Source organism: Leptodactylus fuscus, chromosome 8 (assembly GCF_031893055.1).
Source record: "Leptodactylus fuscus isolate aLepFus1 chromosome 8, aLepFus1.hap2, whole genome shotgun sequence".
Taxonomy (NCBI): Eukaryota; Metazoa; Chordata; class Amphibia; order Anura; family Leptodactylidae; genus Leptodactylus; species Leptodactylus fuscus.
The window spans coordinates 58,390,387-58,418,193 of NC_134272.1; positions in this window are offsets into that span (position 1 = coordinate 58,390,387).

Below are 27,807 nucleotides of genomic sequence, written 5' to 3' on the forward strand. Positions count from 1 at the left end.
GATTGTTGCCACTGCAGACTTGATTGACAGCTTCTTTCTGTTCTATAGGAATGATGCAGCTTGTTAAATCCCTCATAAGCCCCTGGCATTTCCAGGCTGGAGCCCTTGGAGAGCACACCTCTTTCGCATGTGTCTATTTCCCCTACAACACAATATGGCTGGTTTGTCAACCTTTTCTAAAAACAATATGATCTCTAAATAAACTTCCACAACGGATATGCTAACTGTCCTATTCATGCTTTGTGTGACCACCCTGTAATACATGAAGGAAAAGATTGTGTTACTTACCTCTCCTGGGCTCCACTGCACTCCTTGCAGATCTCTTCAGTGTTGGACCAGACTTCACCGAGGCCAGAATAATAATAATAATAATAATAATAATAATAATAATAATAATAATAATAATAATGCTGTCCTCTGCCACGTGATGTCTGTGATGTCACCAAACAGACCCAAAACTTTCTGGAGTGCAGGAGAGGTAAGTAACATTGTTTTTTATGTTCCCTTACCACCCATGGCCCAACGATCATTTTACTCCAGGGTCTGAAAAGAGTTTGAGGGGTTCATGGGACTGTGGCCTCACTTACCAATCCCTGATGCTGCTCACAGCCTTCTACGCTTCTGCAGAAGGGAAAGAGCAGACGGCTGTGTGCAGGAGCAAGGATTGGTAAGTAAATAGTGCCAGTTACCTGGTCACCAGGTACCAGCCTATTAAAATAAAAATACACACATCAGGGGTCCCCTAATATCCCAGGCCCTGTGGCAGCAGTTGCTGCTGCTACCCAGGTTGTTATGCCACTGCACAAGACCATGCATCCAAGTCAATTGATGATATTAGATATATCCACATGGACCCACATAGAATATCCACAAGGGCCTATAGGAAAGTTTGTTTATAATTATACTTAGAAATTAGGCGACTGTATATATCATCTGTTTACATGGGAATTCCATTGACACTATCAGCCTTCGGGGTCTCTGTACTATTCTATTGGAATCCCAATTTCCAGGCATACAGTATTTATTTATGAGAAACAAAATACATTACAGTTGACTGGAAATCCTGCATTATGTAACCTATAGAGTTTAATACTGAACGCTGCATTTTATTTATTTTAATGTATTATAATCTCGCTGACTCATACTGGTAGAGTATCTTAAACTGATTAACCCTGATGGATTTGGTGGCGTTCAGCCACTTCCTGAAAAGGTGTCATTGGTAGTCAATTCAGGACATGTGAAAGAGCCAACTTATCATAATAAAATAAAAAAATGTATTTGGTGCAGTTGAAAGCTATTTGTATTGCATTAGCAGTTACACATTTCACAAAAATTGAACCAAGGCATTTACTATGCATCATGTATTGTATTTTCTATTTTGCAGATTTAACACTTTCTTTTTCTGGACAAGGCAAAGATAAAAGAACTCATGTATTTATTTATGGAAACATATTAAGTAAAGAAGGGCACAACTCAGTGTTGAGACGAAGAACTCCTCGGGTTCGGTTTGGTCCAAACACATCGCTGCTATAGCTAGTGGTTGGCAGCAATTGGAACAAGTTAACACATCACATTGATAGGCATGGGAGATATTACTTGGTTTATTTGTAAGTTTTTAGAAGTGCTATAATTATACTCTGGAGTCTCTTCAGACCCCATATTATAATAAGCAGAGGTGCAGCAAAAGAACACTGATACTCCCCTTTCCTCATTACTCCTGGGCATCCATTCTAATCACCTGAGGCGGACCGGAGCCTATTTAAGGAGAGCTCTGGCTCCGGACCTCCGCTGGCCATTCAGTTGATCTCCATGTTCTTCCTGTCCTGATTGCCTGTGTTCCTGACCCTTCTACCTTGACCTTTGACCTTACCTTTGCCTCGTGATTCCATACTCTGCCTGTTCCTGTTAATGACCTCGGCTTGCCTTTAGACCTCTGCTCTCTTAACTCTACTTTGTACTTCGCTATCGTTCTTTTACCGACTCAGCCTGCTTGATGTTCCATCTGGAACGTACTGTACTGCGTTGCCCTCTTGCTGACGACCTGGACTATACTATTTACTCTCTGCTGCCACCTGCTGACCACCTGCTTTAGACTTCTGGACCAACGCCGGAACCTGAAATGTCTGCTCATAAGAGTCTCAGTGTCTTGTTTGCTGTAATTTGTGGTGCGCTGTGTGTTTGGCATTTCTCGACCTGTGTTGCTCTGCTCAGCAGTGCAGCCAAATCCATCCCCACCATCTGGGGCTCCGGTGAACACCTCTGTGGGGTTGGAGTTAGTGCAGCCGGGGGGGTGTTGAATACACGGCGCCATGTCCACCATTTTAATCAGTATATCTAGTGCTAGTTCTTACTTTGGCTCTGAACTGCATCTGCTATCCTAACACACCTGATCTTAACCCAAAGGCTCTTCTGACATCTTTGCTGACATCCTACATGTCAGGGTCACCGTTGAGGTCTGTTAATGGGGCTGGCCGAAGTCATGATGCTTGACTCAACAGATTACAAACCATTTTAATAATAATAATAATAATAATAATAATAATAATAATATGATATAATAATAAACTATATTTATATGGCGCCAACAAATTCCATAGCACTTTACAAATCTCTAATGCCACATCAACACTGAAGCCACATAAACAGAGGCTGAAAAGAACCAAGGAAGTATTTCTTACAGTAGCAGGGGGTTAATAAGATAAGTATTGCTCTTTTTCATTTTATACAATTGTAAACTGTTTGTAAAAAATAAAAATCACGGAGTTATAAAATCCCTTTTTTATTAGAAAACAAAATTCTTATTTTCGCTGTTTCATTTTACAGTATATGGATTGCTGTTCTTAGAGAAATGGATAATAGAAGATAATCTAGATATAGTAAGTAACATTTTATGTGTCTGCAGAGTGTATTTAAACTATATCATTTAAGCAGAACTAAATTAATTGAAATGAGAAATTCTAAAGTTTCTGCAATGATAGAAACTTTAGGTAAATACATTGCGGCAATCCTCATCTGAACAGTTGATGCAGCTTAAGTAGATACTGATTACTCGGTATTGGGATCCATTTTGTTAGTGAGATAGAGATTCACTCATTTCATAAAGATTTATTTATCTCTATCAACAATCTCCTTTGAGATTAAAACTATTCTCAAAGCTTTCCCGAAATAATTTCAGGAACATAGTTAATCAAATGTAACAGTTCTGCTCTCTCCTACAAAAATGTGGCTTCTGGTCTAGGAAATCTGTTGACATGACAGTAATTACTGAAACATGGGCAAAAGGCCAAAACTGCATCTTGCAGACACTGGACTAAAAGTGTCTGGGAGCTGTGGAGCAAAAATATATTACTTTTTGCCAGATTATGTGACAGCTGAGAATTCTGTTGGTGACAATTTGTTGTGCAATCTAAAAATATGTAAAGATTTTAGAGCTTAATCCCTGCTGGCGTACTAGATTAAGATTAGAAGAAAGAGACGTAAACATCTTTATTATGGGTTTGCTAATGACAATATTTATTTACTCGCTCACTAATTTGATTACTTGTTTAGTATATATATATATATATATATATATATATATATATATATATATATATATATATATATATATATACACAGTCCTATGAAAAAGTTTGGGCACCCCTATTAATCTTAATCATTTTTTGTTCTAAATATTTTGGTGTTTGCAACAGCCATTTCAGTTTGATATATCTAATAACTGATGGACACAGTAATATTTCAGGATTGAAATGAGGTTTATTGTACTAACAGAAAATGTGCAATATGCATTAAACCAAAATTTGACCGGTGCAAAAGTATGGGCACCCTTATCATTTTATTGATTTGAATTCCCCTAACTACTTTTTACTGACTTACTGAAGCACAAAATTGGTTTTGTAACCTCAGTGAGCTTTGAACTTCATAGCCAGATGTATCCAATCATAAGAAAAGGTATTTAAGGTGGCCAATTGCAAGTTGATCTCCTATTTGAATCTCCTCTGAAGAGTGGCATCATGGGCTACTCAAAACAACTCTCAAATGATCTGAAAACAAAGATTGTTCAACATAGTTGTTCAGGGAAGGATACAAAAAGTTGTCTCAGAGATTTAACCTGTCAGTTTCCACTGTGAGGAACATAGTAAGGAAATGGAAGACCACAGGGACAGTTCTTGTTAAGCCCAGAAGTGGCAGGCCAAGAAAAATATCAGAAAGGCAGAGAAGAAGAATGGTGAGAACAGTCAAGGACAATCCACAGACCACCTCCAAAGAGCTGCAGCATCATCTTGCTGCAGATGGTGTCACTGTGCATCGGTCAGCAATACAGCGCACTTTGCACAAATAGAAGCTGTATGGGAGAGTGATGAGAAAGAAGCCGTTTCTGCACGTACGCCACAAATAGAGTTGCCTGAGGTATGAAAAAGCACATTTGGACAAGGCAGCTTCATTTTGGAAACAAAAATTGAGTTGTTTGGTTATAAAAAAAGGCGTTATGCATGGCGTCCAAAAAGAAACAGCATTCCAAGAAAAACACTTGCTACCCACTGTAAAATTTGGTGGAGGTTCCATCATGCTTTGGGGCTGTGTGGCCAATGCCGGCATCGGGAATCTTGTTAAAGTTTAGAGTCGCATGGATTCCACTCAGTATCAGCAGATTCTTGAGAAAAATGTTCAAGAATCAATGACGAAGTTGAAGTTACGCCGGGGATGGATATTTCAGCAAGACAATGATCCAAAACACTGCTCCAAATCCTCAGGCATTCATGCAGAGGAACAATTACAATGTTCTGGAATGGCCATCCCAGTCCCCAGACCTGAATATCATTGAACATCTGTGGGATGATTTGAAGCGGGCTGTCCATGCTCGGCGACCATCTAACTTAACTGAACTTGAATTTGTCCAAAATACCTTTATCCAGGATCCAGGAACTGATTAAAAGCTACAGGAAGCGACTAGAGGCTGTTATCTTTGCAAAAGGAGGATCTACTAAATATTAATGTCACTTTTCTGTTGAGGTGCCCATACTTTTGCACCGGTCAAATTTTGGTTTAATGCATATTGCACATTTTCTGTTAGTACAATAAACCTCATTTCAATCCTGAAATATTACTGTGTCCATCAGTTACTAGATATATCAAACTGAAATGGCTGTTATAAACACCAAAATATTTAGAACTAAAAATGATTAAGATTAATAGGGGTGCCCAAACTTTTTCATAGGACTGTATATATATATATATATATATATATATATATATATATATATGTAGATTGATATTTTATACATACTGTAAATGTATTTCATTTTTATATGGCTACCTATGTACAAGTCATGGGACACTTTATATAGGGAAGACACTATTTTAATTTATAAATAAATATCTAATTGCTGGTATTATTTATAATCTCAAATTAACCTTAAAGACAATCTTTCAATCCATCATATCAATCCAACCCTGTTGATAGATAAGGTTAGGGTTATCTGAAACAACAGTGTTTTCCCCTTGGAATCAGTGCCTCATTTGCTCATATATCTATCTTCCCTAGATGAAACCTTTTGACATGGGGCCCCCCTAAAGACCCCGACCGAACGCCTCCACCCTGCCGTTTTCCTGCACATGCACTATTATGCCCCATAGTTGCCACTGTACACAGTATTATGTACTGTAATAAATAATACTGTAATACGCTTGCCGCCTGGGGAAGAACGGGTTACAGCACTGAATGCAAACCCTTCTTCCCCAGGCACAAGAAAGAGCAGCAGGCAGCTTCCAGCACAGTACTGGTGGTAGGGCTTCAAAAAGTAAAATTTATTTTTTATTTCTTTTTTTGGTGTATTAACTAGTGAAGGGGAGCGGGCCCCCTAAGGTGTCGGGCCCTGGGACAGCTGCTACCATGGTAGTTATTCCACTGTTTGTTTGTTATATTCTTTTTGTATTCATTTGTGGATTTTGTATTTTACTCTTTATACTCATGCATTGATGTTTGGCACATGCTTAATGCTATTTGCATGTATGGAGTCACTTTACTACATGAGCCTTACCCCTTATGTCTTGCACTTATTTACATCCTCATATGTCCTCCTGCTTTAGTTTTTATTGTGGTAATCCCCGGTAGTGATTAGTTCCCTGCTGTCATTATATGTGATTATGTGTTATTTGTCTAATAAACATTAATTTGTTTTATTTGCTTGTGGGCATGAGTTTTTGGCTTTTTATTAGTTTACAGGCACCACTATTTTTGTGTATTCATTCCTATATTATCCTTATATTCCTGTGTTTCCTGTGAGACAGAAAGAAGGCTTGAAAGAGCAGGAGGTGCTCACTACTGGATGACTGCTTGGAGGAGGCATATTACATATAGTGGAGGCTTATAGTCATATAAGGCATATAGTGAAGCCAGGACAGTTAGTTTGAACCACTCTTACAGAGGAGAGGGACATATCCATTTAGATGGACTAATACCTGGTGTGCAGGAGTCCAGATACTGTGGATGACAGTGGGTGTATCTGCTATGACACTAGAAGCACATCCTTTATTGATGGAACGAGCATTCCAACATCCCATTGTGTGTGTTGACCTTGTGAATTTTTGCTATATCACAACTGCAGTAAAGACAAACACCACATTATGAATCCAAGTGTTGTGTATATATCCAGGTGTGTCCCTTATCTGCTGGGTGACCTACAGGGGGCAATGTATGGGTAACTCGTCTGCTGCTATAGGAAGAGTGGTGCTGGTCACAATAATAATCCTAGTGCAGGGGCAACATGGTGGCTCAGTGGTTAGCACTACAGCCTTGAAGCGCTTGAGTCCTGGGTTCGAATCCCACCAGGAACATCATCTGCAAGGAGTTTGTATGTTCTCCCCGTGTTTGTGTGGATTTCCTCCCATTCTACAATGACATACCTTAATGAAAAAGAGAAAAAAAAAATGTACATTGTGATCCTTATGTGGGAAAGGGGAAAAAAAAATCATCCTGTTGTAGACACTTCTCACAAGTACCTTTTAAATACTGAAGCCATACACTAAAAAAGTTGAAACTGATCTTGTTGGTTCTTCATGAGGTCCACATACAATATATTAAATACCTATTTGCCAAACTAGCAGAAATCTGTGGCACTAGCTGACCATCTAATGTGTATGGGGGCATCTCAACTCAGCCTCACAGGAACGAGAAAGAAGGATCAAGCATTTTACATTTTATCACACTTAATCCTTATTTTTCTCCAGTTATATGTCACTGTCAGAGATGTTTAGCGGTAGCTTATTTCATTCATCCCTTTAAGTACACATGCATATGTGTATGTGTTGTTCATGGAACTGGTATGGCTTTGGGACACCTCTAAGGGTAAGTTCACGCTGGTTTTATTGGTCAGGATTCTGAGGCCGTATCCATCTCAAAATCCAGACCAAAAAGACGGCTTACATTGAAATCAATGGGAGGTGGTCAGTTCTTTTTTCTGGGAGCCATTTGTTCCAGCTGCCGGAAAAAAGAAGCAACATGCTCATTATTTCAGGTGGAGTCGCCTCGCAACGTCCGCCTGAAAACAGTCCCTCCCGACTAGGCCAATTCATTTGGGCCTAATCTGGAGCAGAATGTGTGACTGGATGCCGGTTCATTGCACTGGCATCCAGTCGCAGCTACCCGTAATTTGGTTCGGAACCTGAAGCAACCTTCCCCTCAGGTTCCGGACCAAAAAAAAACCCTGTGTAAACTTACCCTAAGGGTGATGTCTATGCAGCCTCCTCGGAATTCACCTTTTAACCCCTGTACAAGGATGTTAAAATTGCTGTGAGGATATTTCCTGATTGCTACTCCTAGAGGTGGTTTCAATGTTGATAGCAGCTGGCCTCTCCACTGGACCTCCAATTATTATACTTTGGGATCTGAAGAGAACCCATATTATAATAATAGCAGTGGACACAAAATTAAACTACCAGGTGAACCCCATGACTATTCAGTAGTTCAGGAGTCAAGAACAAACAGAAGTGTCAGGCAGGACAGAAAAGCAGACAAGAATGTAGTCAGGAACACGTTGAGGGTCAATACACCAGTCAGGACACTGGTCAGATATCAGGCACACCCAAAGTGAGTTTAGCATACTAGAACCTTATTGCTTAGTCACATGGTAGATGGTTAAACAGACTTATGCTAGGTTCACACTAACACTTGGCTGTCCATTGTCTGAGTCCACATGTGGAACTGAAAGACAGGGAGTCCACTGACACCCATTGACCCCATAGACTATAATGCGGTCCACCTGGTTTCTGAAGGTTTTATATTGAACCCAGTGTAGAGAAAAGTCCTCCTTGCAGGACTTTTCTCTCCACCGATTATAGGTTGAATCTGTGGCAAAGTGATTCCAACACAGATGTGAACCTAGCTTTACAAAGGTTTTATCTCTGGTGGAGAGCAGGAAGAAGAAGCAAAGTGCCAGCACAGTGTCAGAGAGGTGAACCAGGAGGTAATGGAGTCAGGAGATATGCTGAGGCAGTGACATTATTGTAGCCAGTTTTACAAAAGTTGACAAGGAATCCATTTGGCAAAAATTTAATTTTATTTTTTTCCCACTGTTTTCTGTAAAAAAAGAGAACAGCACACATATACTAAAAGACTATTTAAAGATAAGTTTCACGTAAAATTATTTTTACCATTAATGAAGTAACAAATGGTACCATAGACTGAAAAATTGGGAGATTGTATACCCTCCTTGAAATCAACAATTTTAGTAATGTAAAAATACATAATGCTGTTTTTCTAGTATATTTGGTGATGGTTGGGCTAAAAAACTAATATCGGATTAATGAATGTTTGCTAAAAGTTTTGAAAATCCTTCCTTTGGGGTGGAATTAGGTATTTAGTAACTCTTCTTTCATTATGATTTTCAAGGAATGTGTATTTTTAAATATTTAAAATGTTAAATGTCACAGACTCATGTTTATTTCACGCGCAATTGTAAAAATTAAAATGTAGAAAACCGCCAAGGAATCAACTTGCTCGTTGCAAAATAATTGCATGTTTGGATAGTTGGTACTTACAGGTGTATGCACACAGTGATACTTAATATGTTTTTCCTTTTTTTTTTTTTTTTTGTTCACATAATTTATTTTTGAACTTTTGACTGCTTTTAATAATTTGTTTTACACATTATTTTTAACTGTCCCATAAGGGGCTTGAAACTGGTATTGCTTGATCCCTTATATTGCAGTATATTGTACAGTACTGCTTATGTGTATTAAGACAAGGCAATGCCAACCCTTTGGCACCCTGCAATATCACTATGGACAGAGCTAAGGGAGGGCTCCACTAGATTCGATATTGATCACAGCATCTGAGGGTTAATTTTCCAGAGTTTGAGTATTTTCCATCTCGGGTAGTTCATCCTGGGTCCTGACTGTATTATACAGCTGTAACCCAGAACTGATCTAGTGGGCACAACCCCTCTATTACAATGCTGATTGTTAAAGCTGCTCCTACACTTTCCAAAGATACCTCTCTTATTTTGCACTGCAGCTCCATTTTACTATATGCTCAAATCAGCATATAGTACAGGGAAGAGATAGTTAAACTACATCAAAGAATATGCAGGGATTTTCTTTTTTGTTTGATTTATGAGCTGAATATTTTTTTCAGTTTACCTTCAAATTCAGCCTCAAACTAAGTAATGTTGGAAGTGAAAAGTAGAAATGCGGATCCTCTAAATATAGATGGGCCGGGTGCAGAGACTGACCTCTTTGTTTAACACAGTTTTAATGAAGCTTCCTCCCCAAACTTCCTGATGGATTTTAGCTGTTGATGCTATCTGACAATTGCTTTTTTTCAGTGTTTAGCCTAAGAAGTGCAGTCATTTTCAGATATATCCGTATCTCTGATCATGGGCTGATAATGTAAAAAAATGATGGGTTATTAATTTCTTACACATTTAAAACAGTTGTGAAATGTAAGATGCATAACTACAGGATGTTTGCTATGCCTTGTTCACATCGTGTTGTATAGGGCATTACTATTTTATTCCAAGGCATTGAGTTCCTAAAACATTCTTGTGACATGAGAGATTCTTTCCCCTTGGTGTGTTGCAGAGATTCTATACCAAGGCACATGGAGTGCTTAAAGGGGTTGTCCCATTACAAGGATCCTATCTATACTGCTTGTTAATGTGGATGTAAGACTTTTCCTAAATACACTGCTTCAGCAAAACTGCTTTGTTTGTCCACTATATTACTGTATTCAATTCATTGTTGACACAGCCCTTGACTTATCTGCTCAAAAGTCAAGTGATGTATCTGCCTGCTCTCAGGGGGAAGGGAGGAGGGGCAAAGTGCACGGGAGTGAGCCTGTGTTTCTAGCTATTCCTGTGTCTGCACCACATAGCCTAGCTTCCTGCACTCAGATAGGGGAGAGGAGCTGCTTTCATTTCTGAACGTCTTCTGTTCTCCCAGTTATCAGGCTAGCTAATTCAATTGTGTTCATTATGGCAGAGACAGGCAGTCTCTGTATGTAACACAAAATGGAGTTGCTTCTGCCTGTACTTTATAGTCCAATATTGTGCATATAGTGTTTTTTGAAGATCTTTGATGACATCACAGGCCCTTCAGCCGCTGCATAGGATCACGCTACGTGGTGGGCAGAGCTACACACTAATTTTGGGGCGGAGCTAAACGGCAGGTTGCATGTGAAACCCCGCCCACCAAATGACGCAAGAAACCAGGAAGAAAGAAGATTTTACAGCAGTGAAGACTGATGAGTATGCGACATGGGAATACCCCTTTAAATCCCTGTCTGCTACCATGCTGGGTTTGCGCACATGACAGTATGTAGCAACACATGTATGATCCATTAATTTTTTTCACACCTGAATCTGCTTTGTTATAGTAAATATTATTTTTATGATAGTTATTGTTACTGATTTTATAGCCTGTCTTCCTTCAAAATCTGAATATTTGGGATTTTAGTTTACTTTCCAATTCCATGAAAGGGAGACCTTGGGCGGCTAGACAATAACTTGTAGGGGCTGACTCTGAATTTCTGTATGTGTTCCTATTTTTGTCTGTAACATGAACACAGATCTTTTCAATCAACTAACAAAATATTGAGCCTCATTTATCAGAAAAACTGTCTTTGTTGTCCATTGCCATTGTCCATAGAGATTAGCTATAATTTTAGTGAGCTACTCTTGGAATCTATAAACAGCCAGTAGTTCTACCAGATAGGCTTGTTTAATGGGGTATAGTGTCAGTACATAGTGAACAGTGCAAAAAATGTAATGTGAAGCCCTGCCCCTATGGACCAGAAATGTGATTCTGCAGATATAAGGTAAGAGTGAGCTATACCTCAGGGACTTTAGAGGGATCTATGGCTCTTATTTAAGAAATATGTTTTTTATACATTTATCAAGCTAAGTTACTTTTTACATATTAGTTTATGGAGATGGGAGGGGTGGATAAGGCTACTGGAAAACACATACAGTTAACTGTAGCTACTACACTGCTACACTGTGACTTGAGTAGCTATTTTAGCACTGCAATGTTTCACGATATCAGACAACCAGTGCACAGAATGAGGCATTAAATCACTTAGATGTGGGGGTGGGAAGGTTGCAGCAGTGGTACTCGCTAAAGTGCCACTTGCAACTGCTAAAATACAACCTCTCCCTTGGCTGCTTGCTTCCCAATTTTGACTACTGAGCAAGATTCCCAATGAGAAACACCTTACTGGAGTCTTCCTTTGTTGAGGAGTTCAGTAAATAGTAAAAATGAAGCGCTTAAACTATTAAGACAGAAGGGAAGAGATGACGCATTAAGGATTTATAGGAAGAAAAATAGGAAAAGGGATAAAGGTGAAAAAGATTACGACAGAGAGGTTCATAACCAGGAAGAGTACAAATAACCCACACATATTCTTACATTGCATAAATAACAAGAACTTAAAACTGAGACAGTGGGCCCTCTCAGAATAATCTGGGATTAATGGGGAAGGAGGAAAAGTGTAATCTAGTAAATATTTTATTCTGTACTGTTTTTATATAGGGTCAGGGGATAATCATACACATTAGGGAGAGTGAGTGCCTACATAGACATGTGGAGACTTACAAGTCATTCCTGCTCCGCTAGGGATTCTGGGTAAAAAATATGAAAATCTATTCTCCAGGATGTAATTAGGAGAACAGTGCCTCTGTATGCTGCCCTCTAGGGGCAGCCACTTTAACATCATGCATGACTCAGTTAATAAGCCTACTATCATGATGCAGGGTTTATTGCCAAATTAGTATTTCTATTCCAAAAGGAACAGATTCCCAGCTATGGACAGTGCTGTTTCGGTCTTTTTGACCTTGTCAGCATAGCGCAGGGATACTAATTTGTTTTTGTTTTTTATAGGAAAATGACAATGACTGGAAAGATAATGTCAAATCAACATTAAATGTCACTTGTTGAACCCAGGAAGACCTGCAGATGCATCTTAAAAATACTAAAATAAACAAATAACCAGGTCCTATGATACTTACCTTTGGGTTCTGAAGAAATTAATCAATTAACGCTCAGCTTTATATTATTATTTCCCACTGAGCACATAGTTAATTCTCAGCACTGTCATAGTATGATGCCGAAATGTTGGGAGAACAGGAGCTGTGCCTGCGGCATTTCTTCCGGCACCCAGCTGTGTTGTGACACTCGGATTCTGACGGATACTCTAACCACTTGGATGCTGTAATCACTAGCGATCATGGCATACAGGGAATCTGGGGAAATATTGACCCCTCCCCCCCTTCCCTGCTACCTCTCGCATCCCCATGTTTCGGATTCCAGTGGTTTGTCATGATTAGGTGCAATGTTTTTCAATACTATTTTTTTGTAGTACATTACAATGGAGACATTATACTGTGTGAATGGGTTACTATGGGATATTATACTGAATGGAGGGGCCAGTATGGGACATTATACTGCGTGGGAGGGCCAATATGGGACATTATACTGTATGGAAGGGCCAAAATTGGACATTATTCTGTGTGAAGGGATCACTGTGGGACATTATACTCATTTGTCCCAGGCACTCTAAGGCTGACGCAACTTGCCTCACCTTTATCACGTCCCTTGCTTTGTTCCCTATAAGCCCTGCACCCCACATGACCACTGAAGCTAATCAACAGCCACAATATCTACCAGTAAGGGACCGATGATGTCACTAACATGTATCACTGGTCCCTCTCTAGCAATTGCTGAGGCCGTTGGTTGGCCTCAGTAGTCACCTGGGGCACAGGGTTTCTGTGAACCGAGGTATGGTATGTGACTGAATGGGCTTCGGTGGCAGACACTGGAGTGCCAAGGACAGGTGATTTTTTTTATGTTGTATCTTGTCCAATTCCTAGATAACCCCTTTAAGCTGAGCACTCATGTTGGGTGTATGTGATGTATCTGATTCAGGCTATTTTAGTGATGAGTGGTGCGCATATGATGTGGTAGTCAAGTATAACTTTCTAAATTCAGGAAGTGTGGGGGGGGGCTCTATTTTAATTGTCTCAACAAGCAGAAAAGACAGAATCAGCCCTGACTTAGACCAGAACTACAAAAGTGACTAATGTGTTATTGAAAGTGTTTCAAGTAAGTATACTTCAATTCATTTTTTCTTATAGATGAAAAGTTCAGGATAAGAGAACAAGCTGTGTAATGTAATTCGTTAGAGAAAAGTTTACTTTTTACCTGAAGGATTATCAGTGTTTCTCCTCCTCCCCCTTCCTTCTCCATAGATGTATATTGTACAAATTTGATCAGTTTCAGAAGAGGCAAAAAAGTGAAGAAAGACATTTTTATTTTTCATAAAGTTTGTTATCTTCTCATGGATTTTGAATTTGTGAAAATAAATGAATAAATTAGTTAATTGATTAATTAACTAATTAATTAGTTAGTTAATTAAACGTTTGTTACCCTTTAAGAATATTTCTATATTAGCTTTGCAACCAAATGATATGCCATGGTTTTGTACTCATGCATTTCATTATTCACTCTTCCGGATTTGCAGTAATGTATATTGTGATAATTCAAGCTTACATTGATATAAATACTGCAGAAAACATAATTAAAAAAAAACTGCAGTCATTGCTATTCAGCAAACTGGCTTCCAAATCAAATTATGATGTTCTGTTTGCTGCTATACAAACTATCAAGAGTATTGGGTTGCAGTTGTTAAAGACATAATTGAAATGCTTTATAATGTCTCATCTATAATCCATTTGTGGAGTTTAACCATTATGACTTTTATGTAAGGATGATCTCGTTTTTACTTTTTTTCATATTTAATGAAATGGTTGTTCATATGGTTTTGGACTGTTATGCTTAATTTTAGGTGGAGTATTGGTGCTAAGGATATAATGGGGTAAGTGCATCGGAGTCCTGGTAAATCCTGCCAAGGACAACATCTGTGAGGAGTTTGTATGTTCTTCCCGTGTTTGCGGGGATTTCCTCCTATACTTCAAAGACATACTGATCCCTGTATGGGGCTCACACTATACAGTACCTAAGAAAATGCTGCAAAACCCAGAAGTCATATGTATGTAGTTACACAGTTACATACGTAGTTAGTATATGGGGGTTCATGGATTTCCTAAGATAATCGCTTTTTTTATGCGGATTAGGTTTCCATTCGCCGGGTTCTCAGGCAGACTCCCGAATGGAAACCCATGTGCACATGTGAACCGTGACATAGGCTTTTTTCTACATCAGAAGTGGATTCACAGAAGGAACTAAAAGTATATGACACCAATATTAAGAAGTTTTCTAGATTATACCAACTAGACATACTGTACCATGAAAAATCTGAATTATGGTGAGCCATCAACTAAGAGCCTGTCAATCCCCAAATCAGGTTGTCTTGTCTTTTTTTCCAACTGAGAAACGTCTGCTCATGTGAAGTCACTTTCCATCAAAGTTAATTGGAGATCTGGAAACAGCTCACTTAGCTTTTCTGTATTACTCATTGACCTGAAAGCCAAGCTGCAACTATTAAGCAATTTGCACACAATGCAGGGCTCTTGCATTTTTGCTGCTGCAATAATTTACAGTTGTGGTTGGGTGTCCCCGAAACAAACCAGACTTTAGTCAATTCAATTCTCATTTCAATGCTTTTTTTTAGAGAAAACATTAGTGGTTTCAGTTTGGTTTAAGTTTTGCTGTAAAGTCCCCAATAGTCTTCCATTAGGAAAACTGCTGTGTTAAAACCTCAAATAAAAACCATAACTACAATTTTTACACTCACTACTGTGAATTGGTTTTCATAAGGAAATCTTTAAGAATATTTCAAGAAGAAAAATATGAGTTCAATTGCAACCAGAAGTATAACTATTGGGAGTGCGGAGGAAACCATTGCTGTAAATGGCAAGTTGTAGAGTGATGGGACGCAGTGGTGAAACTAGCCTTTCTGCTGCCTGAGGTGGATGATCAAAAGAGGACCCCCCCGACTAAATACCGGGGGGGGGGGTGGGGGGTGTTCATCTCTTGATCATCCACCTCAGGCAGTGGGGGAGGGGGGTGCTAGTGGTAACATTTACAGTAAATACAATGTAGTAATATTTGGTGCAGTAATACTCACAGGAGACATCTTCCCACATTTCCCGTCTCTTCCCTTTGGACCGCCATGACCACTTCTTCCAGCTGTGACTTGACTCTGAATTCCATCCACTTTTCCCGGCCTGTAAAATGCCAAGGTGAAAAATAAAACCTGTCCCTGGTCCTTCCACCCCTGTCTGGTCCAGTGGCGCCCGAGGGCTTGTTCCAGCTGCAGTCCTCGCCACACGTAACCAATGAGGCCAATCAGGGGCCACAGCAGCCTAAAGAAAGGAACTTGGATGTCTCACATAAGTCACGTGTCCTTTCCATTGGCTGCTGATTGGCCTCAGCAGTCACGTGTGGCAAGGACTTCTGCCAGACAAAGCCCCCGCCGCTGGACTGGACAGCCGCGGGAGACATTGGGAACAGGTGAGTATGGGTTTTCATTTTCTTATTTTGAACCTTCCCCAACCTTCTTGCAGAAAACTGTAATTCCTGGCTAACCCCTTTAACATCTCAATATACAGAGGCCCGGGTCACATCTGCATTTGGGCCATTCCGTTCCCCTATCTGCATGAAAAATGTGGAGAGAAAAGTCCTGCAAGCAGCACTTTTCTCTCATTTTTTGTGCGGAAACCACACAGACCCCATTATATTCTATGGGGCCCATGGGTTTCCTGAAGGTTACCACTTTTTAATGCATATAGGTTTTCGTTTGGGGGGGGTCCCCAAGCAAACTCCATGAACTTAAACCTGAACGCAGATGTGAGCTGGGCCTAAACATAACATTATAAAATAGTATGTATAATGGTAGACATGTATGGAAACAAACAAAGATAGATAGATAGATAGATAGATAGATAGATAGATAGATAGATAGATAGATAGATAGATAGATATGAGATAGATAGGCAGCGGCTCAACAGCACAGTCCCATCCAAGAAAAGCAAGTGTCTGGATCACACTGCAGCATGTGGCCAGTTCTGGTGCTGTGATGCTCAGGGCAATGTTTGCATCTATCTGGTACTGGAGCCTCAGAAGGAAAAGAATACGGCGGATCCGTCTGTGAGTGCACAGACCAGTCAGTAGAGCTGCAGAGGTCTAAACTAGGCCAGGAGAGGGCTGCCCGGCTGCTCGGTTTGTTTTCAGAGCAGCCCTCTCCTGCGCTAGTTTAGAAAAAAATAAAAAATCTAATTGGCCCAGCTGCCGCCCCCTCCAAAATGCCACCTGAGGCTGTCACCTCACCTCGCCTCATTAGAGGTGCGGCCCTGGTTGGACGGGTCAGTTACAGATTTCGTATTGGCATCTTTGTTGTATTATATATAGTACATTAATATTCTGACTCTTATAAACATATTTTAATAAATCAATCGCCTCAAAATTTTAGAACATTGTTTAGAAAGAAAAATGTTGTCCGAGAATGGCTAATGGAACTCTGGATGTAATTTCTATGAACTGCTTTGTAGAAGTTGATTTATTTGCACAATGCTACCATATGTCAGACTATGTGCTCACAATAATTAATGTAGGCATGAGATAAGTCATCAAAGACAACTAATATGTTATGGTTGGACTGTACATTCATCTCACCATTAATCATATAAATACATACATCAAAGGTAAAAAAACCTGCTTCAAAGTCTCCAATGGTCAGTCCTAGATTTATGAAACCCCACAGCCCCTGACGCTTGGATAAAGCACACTGGTGTCTTGATTTTACACATAAGATATGAAAGAGTGTGAAAAACATAATGTAGGGTATACAAAGGTTAGCTGTAACATTAAAACCACCTACTTAACATTGAATACTGATGCGTTCCTCTTTATGCTACGTTCACACCTGCGTTCGGGTTTCCGTTCTTCCGGTCCACTTGGGGACCAAATGGGGTGTGCCCATTTTCCACCTGAGAGAAAAGTCCTACAATGCACCACATTTTTTAAATGAAATGGAGGACAGAATTCTCGAAAAGTGAGTGATGTGAACCCAAGCCTTACCTGTACTTTTGGCTGGACATGGCACATTATAAAGTAGATGGACTCTTGTAAACATGTGTTCTCCCTCACCTGTCCTCTTGGCTGGACATATCCAAAAATGTGTATTATAAGTTAAGCAACTTTTTTTAAATACAACATAATTATACGAGCAATTATTACAAAATGATATACTAATTGTCCTAGTTGTGTTGGAGTGTGACCACTCAGTGGGAGAGGGTGAAGCCTTTGAAGGCTTTTGTAAGCATGTTCTAATATTGTATTGAATTGGATTCATGGATTAAGGATTCATTACTGATCAAAACTCTGAATTTACCAAAAGTTTCAGAATCTGATAAATTCAAAACCTTCAATTTTGCATTTGGATAAATCTCTACAAATGGATGCTGGCTTTCTAACTAGTAAATCCCATTTACTGAGTTATTTTCAATGACTGATAACTTACAGCTTATAGCTGACAGTGTCTGGTTTAGATTAGTTTACTCTTGGACACTGAAAGTAGGTCAATGATTTATAAACCATAATCTGAACCAGCCAATGAGAGCTGTAAGTTCTAACAGTGTTTTCTTCTTGTGTTGCGAAGATGTCACTATTTTTGACCATATGCAGATGAGCTGTTAGGAAAACAAGGATATTACCACTTACTTCTTAGGACCAATGGCAGTACCTTCATTACTCTGTAAGCCATGTACCGAGGTGGGCTCCCCAGGATAAAGTGAAGTCACAAACGAAGAAAGCAACTCCAACACTGAACTTTACTGAAACCAAAGTTATATCAAAGGTACAAACACCTCAAATGACTGAAAATTACATACACATGGGTATGAGCCCGTTCCCCTCTGCAACACAGTGTGTCACCCAAAAATATGTGTTATGGATATACAAGGTAAATCTACCTATCAGTGTGCTTGGATAGGCCGCCAGACATATACCTATTAATCCCTTGAAACACAGGAACAATTATGTGGGGTACGTGTCGCGGGCATGCCTGTGGTGTAGCACAACAGCTTACAATCTTACAAACCATTCACAATATCCCCAAAACCACATATAACAGTGTCAAAGAACAAACAGACAAGTTTGTTGTTGAGCAGGTACCACGGTTGGAGGATTTGTTTCAATGTCACACAGCTTGTAACGTTCCTAAAACATTGTATCGTAACTTGTCACAAACAACAGCCTTAACTATACTGACTAGAGGCCTGATATCAGTCCCAAAAAGTTTGGTGTGCATGCTTACCGACCCAGGTTTTATTTAGATGGACAGCCGGTCACAGCTACTGAATGAGGGGGCTCCTCTGATCAAAATTCTGTATCAAAGATGGTGATCACTTCTCTATACTACTGGATTCAACAGAGCTCCTAAGCTGTCTTTGCAAATCTCTCCTCTCTCAACAGGATCCAATACAGACAAATGTAGCTGCTTTCCACATTAGTTGGGTAGTACCAGAAGAAACATGCCCCGCGTGGATAGCTTCAGTTTCCTCAGTTTGCATCAGCTACAACCAGCTACCTTATCAAAATGGCTGCTCCAGACTTTCCTTAAGATGACATGTCCCAGCTGTCAGTTTAAAATCATAAATCATTATTCCTATCTTTAGTTACATCGCCCTGGTTAAAGGCATCTCACAGCTCCACAGCCTTCTTTTGTATATTGACAAAAACAGTGATATCACAGCAACAGACACCAATTCACAAGGGAAAAACGCTGTTTGATTCAGGTGATTCTGTCCTATCTATCTGCAGGGCTGTTATTATGTCGAGTTCTGTAGCTTTTCCTCATGCTGCCAAAATAACTCTGAATCATTCCTTCATTGACTCCGACACCACAGAAGGTGTCTAATGGTACCTCACACCCAGTATTGTACACCCATTTGTGGCAGTGGCATAATGACAATACAGGAGTAATTTGGAGAATATAATAACAGTTGACTTGACCTCCAACTATCTCAAATCTCAATCTCATTGAGCATCTGTGAAATATACTGGAAAAGTGAGTCCCGTCCATTGAGGCCTCGCCTGGAAGCTTACACACCTCGACAGGTTAGAGTTGTTTAGGTGGCATGAGGGGGCTTTATACAAAATCCTCCATAACTGGAAATACGGATGACTAAAGAATGCACGGTAAGTTCACACTATCGGAAAATTTATTTCACTTCGTATTACTGTCTACCGATATACTCTGTACATGGACTGCTCTGTCATTGACTTCTCATTACAGTAGATAATAATAATATCTCATTTTTACAGACATATTTCTTTAGAGAATACTTTCTGTCTTCAATGAGTCAACATCTGATCTTCCAATTGATGAATAAGACATTTGATGAATAAGACATTTGATGAATAAGACATCCCACTACCAATGATGACTAAGCCGTCCTACTACCTGTTAATGAGCTTCTGCTAATTTTTTACGGAACAAGGGGAAACACTTCTGTATATCAAAGCTATTTCTCTGAATATTTTGAGTCAGTTTCTATAACTTCCTGATGGGATAATTCCTGCTTTTCACCATAGGCCTGAGAGCGTAAAAGCTTTGCATTAGTTTCTGATTCAATAGCTATTAAATAGTCACCTTTTTATCTTGTTTGTTATTTTTCCTCATTATAGGATCTCGCCCTTTCTTCTCTTTTACTGCTAGCTCGGAAACACTTTGTTTAAATCAACCTTCATCAAATATCTGATTAGTAGAAATTGTTTTATTGATGGGACTTGCTAGGCATCTGTAAATTAGTTTAATTGGTAAAGCTAATAAATTACTATGTGTAGGAGTGTATTTATTGCACAAATGAAGTCACAACTTATAGAATCTTTATTGTCACTTCATGCTGATTAATGCTTATTGAATTTGTGCACAATATGCAATTCTATATGTAATTTCAACATTACAGCCAGTCAACAATGTAATATAGTCTATGCAATGGCAAAACTAATTAATAAACCCATTATAGACATTAGGCTTATTTCACACCACTTTTGAAAATCCATTTTAGAGCAAAAAAACATGGTGATAGACAGGATGTAATCATATATTATGTAATGCTTATATGCTTGCATGCACCTGCCATTGACTCCTAGCAAATAACTATTGTCAAAAAACGTTTCCAGAAGTAAATCTGACAAATGCGGGCTAAAAATATATATTTTTGGTAAAAATTTTCCACATAGAAGACATGGAACCAGTGGTTACAGTACTACATATTTCTAAAATTTAAGAGAAATATTGTGACCCTTCTGCTCATGTTATAGTCACCATAACAGGACCTACCATGTCAACATCCTTTTAAGCCTTAAGTTTGTAAATGTTTGGCTCAGTAAGGTTGTCCAGGAAGTTTAATGATTTAACTTACTTCCTTTGAGGACTTATTCAATCAGGACCTGGGAGTTCCAGGTCATGTGATCAGAAGCCAGGCCAAACCCTCAGGCCATCCTGCCCAAAAATCTTCTTCCACTTTTAAGGAGGACCTTTCACCATCTGGGACACATGTGGTTTAACACACCGCTAGAAAGCCAGCAGTGCGCTGTGAGGAAGGGCGTTCCTGACTGACTGTCAGAAACGCTTTTTTGACAGTGAAGAGCTATGGTACCTGCACCGATAGCTCTTCACTGGGGGCACAGAACAGGAAAGCCGATAGTGCACGGTGTATTACACTGCATGTTCCCCAGGTAGTGAAAGGTCCTCTTTAAGTTACCTGTGCTATGGGAGCTAACTTTACTATAGTCTACCAGTCACCATTGCACAAGTAACTACCTGTGAAAATGGTAGAAGAGAGAGAAAGTGGAGGGACCCGGAGGGCTGGGTGAAGGTTCTTATCACATAACCCAAGGGCAGAACCTCTAAAAAATAATAAAAGTGGGCATTCTTATTGCGTGAAGGCACAAATTGGCCTGCAAAATGCAACCCTCTTTCTGTTCCTAAACAGTATTAACAGCCTTAGTGCCCCCTAATAGCCTGATAGTGCCCTTTGGTAATCAGAAAGTACCACCAAATATTATTTTCCTAAATTGTAAGCTTGTACCAAGGAGTGAGATAAGCTTTTCAGTAGCAACATAGCAAGAGAACATCTTTTCATAGTCAAAATGTGTGCCCAATAGCCAAATTGTGCCAACTAAATAGTAATTTAACACTACTAAAAGTCTTACAGTGCCCCTTCATATCTAGATAGTAGTCCTACAAATTGAAGCAGTATCCCCTTTTTTCTTAAATAATAAAAATGTTAAGGAGTTGCCAGTTGAGCAATTCCCCAGTGCTGCTGCTGAAACCTGGGAAGAAGGGGAAGACAGAGACAGTAAGTCCTAAACTTGATCCAGTCCCTGTCCCTACCTACTTGCCTCACTTTCCTAATGACAGGGACAACTGGCTGACAGTCACTTCTCTAGATTAGTGTGTACATAACAGGACAAGACAGCACAAAACAGAAGAGGAGTCAAGCTGAGGTCAAAACAGAGAGACAAGCAGTACCAAATCACAATCCAAAAGAGAAGCCACAAGAAAAGCCAAAGGTCAGAAGTCAGTAAATACAATACAATAGCAAAGAAAGATGCTTAGCAATGACCTGTTTATAAGTAGTCCAGGTCCCACCCCAGGCTTGATGGGTAGATAGGCTGTCAATCACAAAGCACACAAAAGTAACCTGACCCGAGCCAACACAAAATGTTCAGAGTCCTGGAGCAGGTAATCATAAGTGGACACACCTCCTGAGCCATACAATGTGGTCCGAGAATGGCAAAGAATTTCTAATGGGTGTGGACATAACAAAAAGTACTACTCACCTTATCCCAATCCTCTGACATATGGGGCAGCTGAACGCCCCTTCTGACAGTAATGTCCATAGTGCTATACTGTCAGAGGCGGTGTTCCTTGCTAAGCATCATGGCTGGGCGGTAAAGAATACCCCTTCTGACAGTACAGAGCTACGGACATTACTGTCATGAGGGGCAGTCCTAACAGCTTAGGAGCGCCCTTCTGACTGTGAAGAGCTATCGGTCATTGCACTGATATATCTTCCCCCAGGACACATAATTCAGCACACTGTTACCTTTCTAGTGATATATAAAACTGCATGTGCCCAAGGACTTGAAAGGTCCACTTTAATTGCACCTCTTTAGCCAGGACAATGATCCCCTGTTTGCAATTTGGCCTAGAGAATTTTGCATATGAGGATACTGGTGAAACTGGTGCTCACTCGCCTTGGGATCCAGAGATGGCCAGAAACATGAATCTATATGGACCATCTATGGGAGGGGAGCCCTGGGTAATTGTCCAGCTTGCCCTTTCAATGCCAGCCCTATCCATAGGCGATGTATTACAGTATTATTCTATACTAGCAACAATGCCTTCATAGAGAACATCTCAGAAATACAATGTAACAGCTGATTAGCATGGAACAATTTTTTTTCTTGTGAATAAATAGGAGCAATTGTTTTATATTCATGTCAAATCATACTAACCCTACTGAGTAGAAGGTGGTAGCTCCTTTACTATAACTGAATAGTTTGACAAGCACTGACTGGTATCTTACCATTAAAAGATCATCAGACAACTCATATGTCTGCCATTCACTGATAAGCTATGTAACTACTATCAATCATTATAGACTTAATCATTTCCTGCTAGTCAGGGATCACTTTCTGGCTAGTAAAAATATATATAATGAACTTTCCTGCCCACCTAAATAGGTCTAAGAAAGGAAATATTTCTTGATCACTTTGCATGACTACAAAAGTCATACTGAGGTTTGTGAAGCATTTTCTCATAAAGTTATATATTTTTACTAGACCATATTCTTCATTTTAACCTATAAATAATAAATACAATAAATAAAGAAATAAATATAAAACTACAATACAGGTCCTGAGGCAATAAGGGCTTCTTAAGGTATTGAGTTGTTATGCCAGAAAACTCTGCTTGCAATGCCTCAAAGAGGAAACTTGGCTGTAATGTATCTAAAGTATCTCCTTGTGAAAAATATCAATCCTTTATACTGACCTTTTTTGCCTCCCCCCAGTTCCCTATATTTATCTAACTTCTGTCTCTGCTCCAACTCCATATTCAACTTTACATACAGTATTTTTGAAGATATTAAGAGTAAAACGATTAATGAAGATACACAGCTTTAGAAGCTCCAAAATTTTGGACTACTCTCCGAAGTGCCCCTACCCTTTATCTGATTCACAAGTTGTGATGGAAGGTTTGGAATATCCAGGGCATTGAAGACATAACCCAATATGCTTCCCTTTGGGATACTCCTTACTTGTCTACATTTATTAAAGGGCTTTGAAGTGTGCAAACAAATGGGAGTGAAGAGGGTGTCACAAATGGTTTGAGAGAGAGTACCTTTAAATCTTATACCAAATTAAAAGAAGAATTTGTACCTACCTCTACTGAATTTTATAGGTACCTCTAGATCTGCCATATGCTCCCAAGATGGAAATGAAGTCCCAGTGAAACATGGTTGGCTCTAACAAGACTATGAAAATGATTGACACCTCGTCCTTATCCCGACTATTTACAGGCTTTATCATTGAGAGGATGGTCACTGGCAAAATATCTTGGAAATGGTACCTTCATTGTCACACTGCGTATCTCATTTGTACTTGTTACATAATACATATTGAACACCTACATCCCCTTTTGACATAGGGACAGATTTCTTATGTCCCCTTTGTCAGTCCCAACCAGTTAATTTGTTTTGTATGTTTTGTTGATGAAGTCAACTGGTTTATGGCATGGAAACAACTCTGTGGTTATCAGTAGGTTCAACAAGCTGTGGGTGCCCTGGATTGACTAGTTGAACTTTTCTTCAAGCGTGTTAATTAGATATCAACTGGGTATACAGTAATATCATCATGGATTCCCATTGGAGGGCACTGGAGAAACTTAGGCTGCATAAAAGCTCACATGGACTTTAGGTATGGAATGGTTGGGTCTCCTGCTGTTGCTTTTCTTGCACTTAGGTGCTGCCAGACCCTAACATGAGAGGACAATGCTATAGACATCAAATAATGGTTCAAATCACTGTACAGTGTTTATTTGGGGATGGGGTTTGGACAGAGAGTGAGATAGGGGCTTGTTTGGTGGGTTCTTTGTTTTAGTTTTTTTAAAATATGATTTTTTTTCCAATAAAAACATCTAACCAAAAGGATTTGCTAAAGAACATGTGAATATAATCTTTTGTATGACTGTGGGTGCAACTCCGTGTAGTTGTCTTCTATGATGAATGTGCACTGTCAAACTATTGTTTTTCTATGTAGGTCTAAAAATCTGTACTGATTAATTGTATGGTTCAAACTGTTTTTATTGAAAAATGCATAAAAAACAGAACATGACAAGTAATCATCAGCCATCTATTCTTTGGCTTTTGTAAAGAGGTACACATCTGGTTCGCATCTGGAACTTACAACAATTAAAAACAAGCAACTGTTCCAACTTCTAAATGCACAACACACAAAAAGATAGCATAGGACCTGAGCAATTGGTGGTGCACCATTGGCATGTTGGTAATACAGTCCTAGAGAATAATGGATAGTAAACACTGGGGAAAAAGAAAAGAGAAAGTAACAGAAGAGGGGTAAGTGTGGGGAAAGAAGGGGAAGGTAAGTAAGTGGATACCTCTGTTCCTGGGGTTAATGAGGTGTTAATGAGGATGGCCAGATCACTGTCTTGCCTCCAATGTAACTGATCATCGTCAGGGAGTTCCCTTGTCCCTGACCCCCAGCTCCTCCATATGCATAACATGATTAAGTGCCCCTACCTACATCAGTTAAAAGGAAGTAAATGGGAATTTCCTCAAACTATGGAAGATCTGGCACATAGCCGTAATAAAATGTTGTAAAAGGATCGGATACAAGACTAGAGAACATGGACTAGAGAGCCTATTCAGGGTTGAGTGTGACTCTAAGCCAACACATAGTGTTGTGAAGCCCTAAAAGATCTGCCGATAAGGAGGCAACCAGAGGACAGGTGCATGTGATATGTAGCATAGAACTTTTGTTCCTGCCATAAAACAGAAATACACTAGGATGTACAACGTCCATTGTTTTCTAGTCCATAAAATGGGATTTAACGTGAAACCAGCCTAAGCCAGCATTTAGCATTTAACACATTGGTGGGCCCAGTGCAAAGGTTACATAAGTTGGCCCCCCTCTCCATCAAAACCACATAAACATACCTGACCCACTGAACCACCGAAATTAAAATAGCCTCCATAGTATAATATATATATATATATATATTATAAGTGGCCATGCCCTTGCACATATAAATAGTAGTCCCCCTTATAACTATGGCCCATTCACAGCTAACTGCTCCCTTATCAATAAGAATTATGAGGTAGGGATATTATTATTTAAATCTCCACCATGTCTTTGAACCTGGGCTGGCTCTGCATGCCGATACAGTTGTGAGTGGAGTTCTCCTGGGCAGAAAATCTGGTGCCCAAATCCAGCGCCCCTGCAACCATAGGGACTGCTGCAAGTGCACCATTTGCTTTATGGTTAAAATGGCCCTGACAATAGGGAATCCTATCAGTGTGAGGGACAATAAGTATAGAAAACTATTATGCTAAGAGTCCCTCTCCTGGTAAATCCAGCCAACATATGGATGAATGGGGGTAAAAAACAATCACCAGGATTTGTGATCAGCATGTGCAAGTGCACAACGCATCTGTGTCACACAGCAACCTGCAGTTATAATACAATGTAGTTTGCAGCATTTCCCTTCAAAGTTTTTGTCTTGACAAATAATGAATGGATATTGAAATTATAGGAAGATGATATTAATGATTCCATTGCGTTTTATACAAAGTATATTAGAATGGGATTCATTTGTATGTAGCCAGTTATTACGTTAGTTAACATGCTTATTTAAATAAGGCAGCCCATGGCGATCCCATGGGTGTAAAAGTCTCTGTAGGTATTTATCACAATATTAGGTGCAATGACTTTTGCATTTTGGGGTTTGTTTTGAATAACATAATCAAGAAAATGTCTATCTTAACAAGCTCATTAAAGTGCTATGTTTTCATCTTAATTACTGCATTAGAAGGGGATACAAAATTTGCATAAACGTATTCTGTATCATTTGCATGTAATTAAAATTCGCACAGTAAAATCACATGCAGTGCACAAAATTGTAGTTAAAACTGATGACAGTACTAGTATAAAACTGGAAGGAGTATTCGGAGCACAATTAATGGTAAATATACATTAACTTATTTTTTTCCTTTGGCTTTTAAAAAGTTTTACATTGTTTAGTTAGCCCTTCTCCTACTTTATATTTACTGCAATGTAGGTCCAGGCTCCCATTAAAAACACATTTAAAGTTTCTTTTTATGTTTGCAAAATATTGGGTAAAATTGTAATTCCATGCATTTAAATAATTAGTCTTAATTAGTTTACTGTATAATATGGAGATCAAGTGTTTTGGCCAAATCTTGCAAGACGCCAGTGAATATTATATCAACTAATTTTTTAGGCTGCAAACTAAGCATTAGTTATTAAAATGTATTGGAAATTGTAGAAGTAATATCACAAATACCCAATATCCCATCTGTCAGAGAGTATAAGGGAATTACTAGTTGGGTAATTCCCTAGTGCTGCTGCTGGAACAATAGAAGAAGGGAAAGAAAGAGACAGTGAGCCCTAAACATGACCTAGCCTCTTTCCCTACCTACTTTCTACACTGTCCTAGTGACCGAAGCAACTTGGTGACGGTCCCTTCACTCAATAAGTGTACACAGAACAAGACAAGACAAATAACACAAAAGAGGTATCAGTAAGTTAAGGGTCATAGCTAGAGAGACAAAGCAGTACAAAATCGTAATCCAAAAAGTAGTCACAAGGGAAGCCAATGGCCAGAGGTCAGTAATACAATAGTAAGAGAAGTAGGAAGCTGGTGAAGACAAAGTTACAGGACAGATTCAAAATAGCCAGCAAACCTGTGTGGGCTGATGACCTGTATATAGGAAGTCCAGGAGCAGCCCCAGACTTGATTAGTAGACAGATTGTCAATCACACAGGCAAGGCTAAGACTAACTCTTTAAAGAACAAAGTGAAAGAAGGTGCAGGAGATAAGTGTGGTGGAAATTCAATTACAAAGGATAGGTAATAAAGCAGCATTCACAGAGAACAACACAAAACTCCAAGCAAAGAATCAAACTGAACATGCCTCCTGTGCCACAGCGTGCGAGCGGAGGGTGGTGCAGAGACTCGAACAGGCGATGTTACAGAGGGCTTAAAGAGGTAATCTGCACTCTCCAGTGTTTTTCATAATGA